General features: G+C 44.8%; 1 non-coding gene across 1 annotated transcript; it reads right to left on the bottom strand.

The window, feature by feature from the left end:
- Positions 1-5,666: 5,666 nt before the first annotated feature.
- TRNAI-UAU (transfer RNA isoleucine (anticodon UAU)) lies at positions 5,667-5,760 on the bottom strand. The gene is made up of 2 exons: positions 5,723-5,760; positions 5,667-5,702 (listed from the first exon to the last, which is right to left on the bottom strand). It is a non-coding gene; the product is annotated as a tRNA-Ile (tRNA).
- Positions 5,761-7,651: the final 1,891 nt, after the last annotated feature.

The raw sequence follows: 7,651 nt of genomic DNA, 5'->3' as shown, positions 1-7,651 counted from the left end.
CTGTTCCACCTCAGATCATCAGGCGTTAGATTCGCATAAGGAGCCTGCAACCTAGATCCTTTGCATGCCCAGTTCACAATTGAGTTCGCACTCCTATGAGAATCTAATGCCCCGGCTGACCTGACAGGAGGCAGAGCTCAGGCAGTAATGCTCGACCGCCACTCATCTCCTGCTGTGTAACAGGCCATGGACCAGCACCACTCTGCCGCCCAGGGTTGGGGATGCCTAGTATAAAGGGTGCAAACAGTCTGGGAGCAGTGGCTTAAGCCTGTAATCCCAGCACTTTGGGAGGCCGAGGTGGGCGGATCACAAGGTCAGGAGATCGACACCATCCTGGCTAACAAGGTGAAACTCAGTCTCTACTAAAACTACAAAAAATTAGCCGGGCATGGCGGCGGGCGCCTGTAGTCTCTGCTACTTGGGAGGCTGAGGTGGGAGAATGGCGTGAACCTGAGAGGCGGAGCTTGCAGTGAGCTGAGATTGCGCCACTGCACACTCCAGCCTGGGCAACAGAGCAAGACTCCGTCTCAAAAAAAAAAAAAAAAAAAAGGGTGCAAACACTTCCTGATATCACAGGTAGAGAGAATTCTGAGAGTTACAATTCATTCAGAGTGAGAAATTGAGCTTGGTACTGAAGAAACAAACACAATTAAGGTATAATCTTTCTCTTCCCCACCAAAGAGCTCATGATGCAATAGATGAGTGAAGTAAAAAGAAGACTAAAATAACGTATCAAGTACCTAGCACAACAGATAAAGCTCATAGGAGTGTGTCTGATCCAACCTGTTGGATATGAAGTTCCCACCATAACCTGAAGGATAAACAAGTGATCACCAGTGGAAGAAATGGAGGCAAACATAGGGAAGCAAAGTGTAAAACAAAAAGTTCTGTCCCTCTGGAGAACCCGGACTAATATAGATTTTTGTATCAGGAGTGGTTCTAGAGGAACAGAATATTAAGGATGGAGTTCTTTCATTGGTTTTGGGGTTTCTGGAGTTGGCTGCTTAATATGATTCGACACAAAAATGCTAAGGACTCTACTTCTAATAGTGTGGAGAACACTGATAGTCCTTGGCATGAACTGTTCAGAGAGTTATGCAAAATAAATAAATTTGACACTCCTGATTCACCATTCCTGAGAAGCAAGTTTAGTGACTTTATACATAATACTTTTGACCATATGTGGAGAACCAAGGAACAAAATGAGGCTGGTTGGTTGCTTCTAAGTTCAGTGGACAAAGTGATGAAAGAAAATGATGAACTCAGGGATTCTATCTCCTGGCTTCAGAAGCAGATACTAAGCCTCAAATCTGCTAAGATTGCCCTGAGTGAGAGTCTCATCTCCTGTAGAGAAAGAGCTGACATTGTGTAAAAACAGACACAAGCTCTTACCATGCGAGTGGCTGACCTGCAATGAAAGATGCATGCACAGCCTCACCAGGTGTCTACTATTAAAGTGAGGGCATTGATTGGAAAAGAATGGGACCCTGAAATTGGGGATGTGTAAGAAGACCCTGATGAAGCTGGGGACACTGAGTTTGTAAACTCTGATGAACCTATTTTGCCAAAAAGAACAGCTTCCCAATCCCCAGTAGTGGAAACATCCCCTCCCTGACCCATGCTGCCATCAGCCTGTCCACCTTTATCTGAGGAGATAAACCCTGAGCTGCCTGAGGCAATAGTGATGGCCTCCCCTGAAGCAGTTGCCAGGCAAAATAATGTTGATTCTCCTCAGGAGAACCCCCAACACCCCTGTTTGCTTCTAGACCTATAACTAGACTAAAGTCCTGGTAGGCCCCTGGAGGTGAGATTGAGAGTGTAACTCATGAGGAGGTGCACTACACTTGAAAAGAACTGTTTGAGTTCTCTAATTTACATAAACAGAAATCTGGAGAACAGGCATGAGAATGGATATTTAAGGGTATAGGATGATGGTGGAACAGAGTTGGATTGGGCGGAATTTATTGATTTGGGCCCATTAAGTAGGGACTCTGCATTTAATGTTGCAGCTCGGGGAGTTAAAAAAAAAAAAAGGTTCTAATAGTTTATCTGCTTGGTTAGCTGAAATATGGATTCAAAGATGGCCCACTGTGAGCAAGCTGGAAATGCCTGATCTCCCTTGATTTAATGTAGAGGAAGGGATCCAAAGGCTCAGGGAGATTGTGAAGGTGGAGTGAATTAGTCACTTTAGACCTACTCATCGCAGCTGGGAAGGCCCAGAAGATATACCCTTGACCATGCTTTGCAAAACAGATTTGTGAGGGCAGCATCTGCATCTTTGAAGAGCCCTGTAATTGCTCTTCTCTGTATGTCAGATCTAACAGTGGGAACCACAGTCACTCAACTACAAACTTAAATACAATGATAATAATTAGATTGCAAGGTGGCAGGGGCCAAGTGGCAGTACTCAACTGTCGAAGACAAGGTGGGCATAGCTACCATAATGGACAGCAGAGTCAAAGCGGTAATCAGAATAGTCTGACTCATGTGGAGTCTGGCATTGGCTAATTAATCACAGTGTTCCTAGAAGTGAAATTGCTAGGAAGCCTACTGCATTCCTACTTAATTTATACAAGCAGAAAACTTCTAAGTCGAATGGACAAAAGACTAATTTGAATTATAAAAACAGAATCATGGCCCCTCAATCAGTTTCCAGATTTGAGCCAGTTTACAGACCCAGAACCCTTTGGATAAAGGGGAGGCCACGTCCCCTCGAGGAAGGACCCCACTACATTACTGAGAGTTTATGCAGTGAATCTTTTTCTCACCCTTCCCCAAGAAGACCCCCTGCCTTTTACCAAGGCAACTGTGCATTGGGGAAAGGAAAATGATCAGACATTTCGGGGACTACTGGACACTGGCTCTGAGCTGATGTTGATTCCAGGGGACCCAAAACATCATTGTGGTCCTCCAGTTAAAGTAGGGGCATATGGAAGCCAGGTAATCAATGGAGTTTTAGCTCAGATCCGACTTACAGTGGGTCCCCGGACTCATCCTGGGGTCATTTCCCAAGTGCCAGAATGCATAATTACATAGACATACTTAGCAGCTGGCAGAACCCTCACATTGGCTCCATGACTGGTAGGGTGAGGGCTACTATGGTGGGAAAGACCAAATGGAAGCCATTAGAGCTGCTACCTAGAAAAATAGTAAATCTAAAATACTCAATCATCAAAGGAAAGGTGAGTGTAGTGACTCTGATGAACTGAGGAGTCAAAGCAGCAATCAGAATAGTCTGAATCTCATAGATCTATGGCATTGGCTAGTTAATCACGGTGTTTTCAGAAGTGAAATAGATAGGAAGGACACTAAATTCTTTTTTTTTCTAGCAGAATGATGTTTTTATTTTACCATCATGCATAAAAGGGAAGATAAATATGCCAATGGTGCACTTCTAATTTGTCACAGCAATTTCACAGTATTTATGCAATTTAGGAAAGAGACACATCAGTTATTATGTTGTTACCAGGGCAAATTATCAAGTAAGACAATCAACTACTTGATCTGTATAAACAGAGAACTACCAGATCAAGTGAACAAAAGTCTAACTCGATAAAAATACAGTCATGGCTTCCCAGACTGCCGCAGTTTGCACAGTTACTATGGGACTGAACGAGGAGGATGAACACAGAAATGAAAACTTAAAACAAAAGAAACTATTTTAAAGAAGGGGTCAGGGGAAGAAGAAGAGAGCTCCTTGCTTCTAGTGAGCAAAGGCAGCCCTGAGCTTCTACAGCCCTTGGTATTTATTGGGTAGAAAGAGCAGGGAGGAGGAGGTAATGATTGGTCAGCTGTTTGATGGGTCACAGGTTCACATTATCGCTAACAGGCTTCAGATGTGCCTAGTCACAAGCAACACTGCACTTGGGGCGTGACTGCCCTCAGCATTCCTGCTGAGTGGCAGACACAGTTGTCAGCTTGCCAACATTCTGCATTTATGAGAACAGTTTGCTGTTTGCTCATATAGCCTCCAGTGGTATACTGAGTTGATCACGACCCTCACTCTTTCAGCGTGCAACACCAGACTTGAGCCAGTTTATAGACTCAGAACCCTTTGAATGGAGTGGCAGTGGGGTCTTCTTGAGGAAGGACCTGGTACGCTATCAAAAATTTATACTATTAATCTTTTTCCCAGCCTTCCTCAAAGGGACCTACCATCTTTTACCAGAGTAACTGAGCACTGGGAGCAAGGAAATAATTAGACTCTTTAGGGACTATAGTTCTGAGCTGACATTGATTCCAGGAGACCTCAACATCACTGTGGTACTCCAGTCAGAGTAGGGGCTTATAAAAGTTAGGTGACCAATGAAGTTTTAGCTCAGATCTGACTCACAGTGGGTCGGGTAAGTCCCTGAATGCATCCTGTGATTATTCCCCCAGTTTCAGAAAGCATAATTGGAATAGACATACTTAGTATCTGGCAGAATCCTCACATTAGTTCCCTGACCTATGGAATGAGGGCTATTAAGGTGGGAAAGAACAATTGGAAGGCATTAGAACTACCTCTACCTAGGAAAATAGTAAATCAAAAGCAACACTACATTTCTGAAGGGATTGTAGAGATTAGTGCCACCATCAAGGACTTAAAAGATGCAGGAGTGATATTTTTGCTTTCCCACATCAGAGCTCCAGGTTCTCAGGCCTTCAGAATCTGGGACTCCAGAGAAGTCTCCCTTCTCCCTGGCCCACTGCTTCCTCAGGCTTTGGGAGACAGGCCTAAATCACACCACTGGTTTTCCTGATTCTCTAGCTTGCAGACAGCATATTGTGAGATTTCTTGCCTCCATAATCCTGTGAACCAATTCTCATAATTCCTCATATTTACTTTTATATATCCTAGTGGTTCTGTTTCTCTGGAGAACCCTGACTAACACAGAATGTGTATATCACTACATGTGTGGAAAGCTGAGGACAGAACTGTGGGGGAATATCCATATTTAAGGAACAGGAGGAAGATTCTACGAGACCAAATGAAATCCAGGAAAGACTGGATAAAAGCACAGCAACCTGGAATCATGTATTTCAGGCCCTAGCATCAAGATGAATGTGTTTTTCCAAACAAGGCAGTTTGTTTACTTTTTGATGAAATTAGGAAGAAATACATACCCAGCCATTTATGTCTGATGTTTCACTGCTGGGGAAAAATTAGCATTTCTTGTTTCCCAGTCAGGTTTTTGTAAAGTAGACAGTGGAGCTCTACACAGAACACATTTAGGTTTCACAGGTGGAGTTCAACAACTTCACTGCCATCCTTGTAGATACCAAAGCTCAGGTACCTGGGAGTACTTTCTGCACATCGATGAACCCTGGTGACAGTTGCATGAATCGCAGAGAATAAAACCCAGTTTTTCCACCTCCTTGCTCAGTCCCCAAAGAGCTGAAGAATAGTTTTTAAGTGGAGGAGCAAGGGAGGGAGGAGGCTTCATTGAAGCAGAACAGCCTGGCTGTGAGGCCTCCCGACTGAGGAGAAATGAGTTTGCTGGATGAGTTCAATTTGGGTCTTGCTGGGTTTCTTCCCTTCTCTGAAATCTGCCAAGTATCCCCCTTGATCAAAGGAATCTTTATGGGCTCACCACGGAAAACTTATCCATTTTAGCATTTTACTTTAAAGAGAAGGGAAAAATGCATTATCGTGAAATGTCTGAAATCGCAATTGGAAGAAAACATGCTCCAGGTGAGGCTCGAACTCACAACCTCGGCATCACCCGCACATATACTGTTGTATAAGTACCGCGCGCTAACCGATTGCGCCACTGGAGCATGCTTTCTTTATCTTCGCCATGCGCGCTCTACAGAGCCATGAGCTACTGAAGCGCTCGACCCCGGCCTCGCGCCGGAGCGGGAGCGCGCTGAGCTGCAGGGGATCCTCCCTCCGCAGTCACTCGCCTCCTGTGTAAAACACAATTTGATCAAGATATCTGCGTCTCTCCTGGAAGAAGAATGTGATCCTCCCCCCATGCCATCAGGAGCCAAAATTTCCCGGGAATATGCGGGTGCTCTTTTCAGAAAGCCCGAGAAAAGCCGAGGAGAAAAAGGAGAGACTCCGGCTTCTCCCTGCCATCGTCCTAGCAAGAATATGGGTTTTTGTAGAAGACGCGAGCTACTTGGCTTCTTCGTAGTTTCACCGCGCACTGCCCCGCTGGCCTGTGATGCTTTCAGATCCAGGACGCGGAGAAGCGGAGCTCGCCGCCTGCCCCTCCCTCTGCTCGTCTCCCGACACCAGCAGCGCTCCTGGCTGCCCTCCCAGCCTCGCCTGCAGCGCGCCCGCATTCGCAGTCCAGCATCTCTGGGCTGTCTATTGGGATTCCCCAAAACTCTCCCAGAGCCTGCCTGAAAACTGCATTCGAATTCACAGAGCCAGCTGGTCAGGCACCTCTTCAGGGAAAACTGGCACAGCAACCACTTCTTATTTGTGCAGCAGGTTCCAGAGGTCAAGGCAGTGGCACCCCCAGCGCTCCTCCCTCTGTCTTGACCTTTTCCAGTTGCAGAAAGTTTGCCGCTGTGACATAAACCCGCTCAGTGACTTTATCTCTGGGGCCTCAATCTTAAGGCCAATTTTGTTTGTTGCTTGATTGTTTGATTTGGTTGGGGGACGGGGGAAGGCAGCTGTCAAAGTACACATACACACAAGATATGAAGTCTGTTGGCTTTTATAGAATAATTTCTGTCAACCAGAAGAATTATGTAAAAGGAATAGCCTGCCTATTCCTGACCACGGAACATTTAACAAACAGGACTGAGAGTAACAGACCAGTGACTAAGTTTCTCCATACTTTAAAAAAAAAAAAGGAAATGCTTCCATATCTTGATGTCTATTACATAGCTGTTTTGAGATCATTTCATGTGTTTAAAATAACACCTTAAGGTAAGGAGCAGGGAGAAGCAACACAGGCTCCTTGGTAGATGACCATCTCTCCTGAGAAGCTCCTACATTCTCACTACACAGTCCCAGAGGGAGCAACAAGGCTCTGCCTGAACCTCTAGAGATTGCTCCATCTAAATAACAGTAGCTCATAACAGTTTGTCAGAGCTTACCATGTTGCTTCGGTTTGAGTGTTTGTGTTTCTCCAAAATCATATTGAAACTTAACCTCCATTGTGATATTAAGAGGTGGGGCCTTTTGGGAAGTGATTAAGTCCTGAGGGTTCTGGCTTCCTGAATCGGATTACTGTCTATGTAAAAGAGGCTTTAGAGAGCTGCCTGGCCCTCTCATATCTTCTGCCCTGTGAGGATGCAGCAAAAGGCATCCCCTTTGAAGCAGAGAGAGCATCCCTCACCAGATACGGTATCTGCTGGAGCCTTGATCTTGGACTTCCTTGTCTCCAGAACTATAAAAAAAAAATCTGTTCTTTACAAATTATCCAGTCAAAGGTATTTTGTTAATATAGCCCTAAAGTACTAAGACACATGGGTCAGGCACTGTTCTAAATGAGTTCTATAAACCTCATAACAATACTAATGATTTTGTATTCCAAAACCAGATCTAAATATGAACAGCCAGCATTTGGGGAATTATTGTTCTGAAGGGATGAAAACTTATAGGACTCACAGTATGTCACTGGATATTAAACAACTCTTATCAGGAGGCAGGTCAGTGACATAATATAGGATTTATAAGCATAAAATCATGATCGGAGAAAATGGTGGATGG

Source organism: Macaca thibetana, chromosome 4, assembly GCF_024542745.1.
Source record: "Macaca thibetana thibetana isolate TM-01 chromosome 4, ASM2454274v1, whole genome shotgun sequence".
Lineage (NCBI taxonomy): Eukaryota > Metazoa > Chordata > Mammalia > Primates > Cercopithecidae > Macaca > Macaca thibetana.
Note: the sequence above shows the minus strand (reverse complement) of the source record. Positions and strands in the feature narration are given on the sequence as shown.